This window comes from Mirounga leonina, unplaced genomic scaffold (assembly GCF_011800145.1).
Source record: "Mirounga leonina isolate KUSES-001 unplaced genomic scaffold, KU_Mleo_1.0 Mir_101222, whole genome shotgun sequence".
Classification (NCBI taxonomy): domain Eukaryota; kingdom Metazoa; phylum Chordata; class Mammalia; order Carnivora; family Phocidae; genus Mirounga; species Mirounga leonina.
This window is the reverse complement of record NW_023270085.1, coordinates 2,099,810-2,101,683: the sequence shown is the minus strand read 5'-3', so window position 1 is coordinate 2,101,683 and position 1,874 is coordinate 2,099,810.

Sequence of the window (1,874 nt, the reverse complement as noted above, 5' to 3'; positions counted from 1 at the left end):
TGTTCATAACACTCTTATACAAATTTAACATCAAAGTAAATTTACAAATTGTGCACAAATTAAAAAATGTTAATTTAATGTGGTACATGATGTTTACTGAGACAAAACTGCTCTTAGAAGCCTGAACAAGCTACTGACTGCCCAGCGTGTGTTCTTGGCTTTCAACATGCTTGTATGTGAGTCTTGTGAGGACCCTGCTTTCCCATCACTTTCCTTTTCCAAACTACCAATCTTCATCTGTATAGTAAGCCGTGAAGTAGGAGGTACACCTAATTTATTTTCTTACTAGCTCATGACAGTTAAAGTAGTATTGTTGCCAACTTGTCAAATACATGTCCTAATTATGTCCTAATTAGTTACCATTGTCATCCAGATACTCCAGGATATGCTTAAAATGAAATGTAAAAGTAAAACATACTTGTAAAAAACTCGCAGACTCTGAGTACCTACCTTATTATGCAGCACTTGACTCTTGTTAGTGGGGACTAAGCCATTGCCCATTCAGCCTCACTAGGAATGGTGCATTGGGGACCACAAGTCAAACCATCATCACCCTCACATTCATGATATTTAAAATAAACGAAAGAAGAGAGGCACACTCAACAGTCAGGTAACCAAATAACTGAAGCAAGACCATATATACATTTTAAAGAAGTGGTTGAGTTGTTTTCATCATAAGTTGCATTGGTAGGACATGGCACAGAGATTAAGACTGTTTAGGGCTCGTGTGTGACCACTCCCCATTTCTCCCAGCCTTCTTTCTCCTTCCCTTCCTCCTGGGTTCTTTCACCTTTCCTCTTTTTTGCACCTAAGTTTTATGTTTCCCTCAAAGTTCAATGTAATGAGTTATTCCATAAAGCTAAATATATTTAATGTTTTTATTAAGAGATTATGCCCTCATTATTTTATATGAAAATGGGCTTCCTTTTATAAAGTAGTAGTTTAAAAAATTGTCTTCATTTGGCGAAATAAGAAATTGGAAATCTTGTGTTTTCCTCCAAATATTAAAAAAATTTTTTTACACGTCCAATATCTGCAACCACTTGTCTGGAAAGCAGAGAAAAGAGAACGAGACAGGAGGATAGAATGCTATGTGACACCTAGTAAGTTGACTTAAGTAGCACAAGTTAAGCGCCATAATGCACTTTCTACGGGAGCACTGACAGGAATATGCAAGACTCATTGGGAGTCTGGGAAGGCTTCACAGAGGAGGTAACTTTTGAGCTGGGGCTTTAAGGATTAGCAGGGGAGAACCCGCAGGGCATTCCAAGCGGAATGCATAATGCGACCAAGAGCACAGAGCACAAAAGAGCACTACGTGTCTAGCAGCTCTGAGTAGCCTGGTGGCTGTTATGTAGAGTTCTCAGGGTTAGAAGATCAAGGGTGAGGCAGGGACTATTTTTTTTCTTACTTGGCTCATTTCCCCTACAGCTCATTGCACAGTGCTGGGCACACACACTGCAAGAGCTCAATATAAATAAATACTCATTGAATTGGGACAGGGTGGTCGAGTACGCTGGGAACCAGGGCATCTGGATTCTTTCTCACGCACTCGCAGTGTGACCTTGGCCAAGTCCCTTTTCTCAGGGCTGCCGCTTGCTGCTTATTAATCAGCCGTGGGTGAAAAAACAGAGGTGGTTGGCCTGAAGCTCAGGGCCTTTCCAGCGCCAGGAAGCCCAGGTTCGATGCGTGGAGGGCGGGCGGGCGGGCGGAGGTTCAATTCCTCCTCCGCTCCAGCAGGGGGCACAGGGAGTGGCTTCCCAACGCCTTTCTCCTCCCGGCCGGCGCCGGCGGATTGCAGCAGTAGCGAGTGGTGAGCGCGGTGGGCGGGCCGGGCGGTGGCGGCGCTGGCGGCGGCGCTGCGCTGCGCTGCA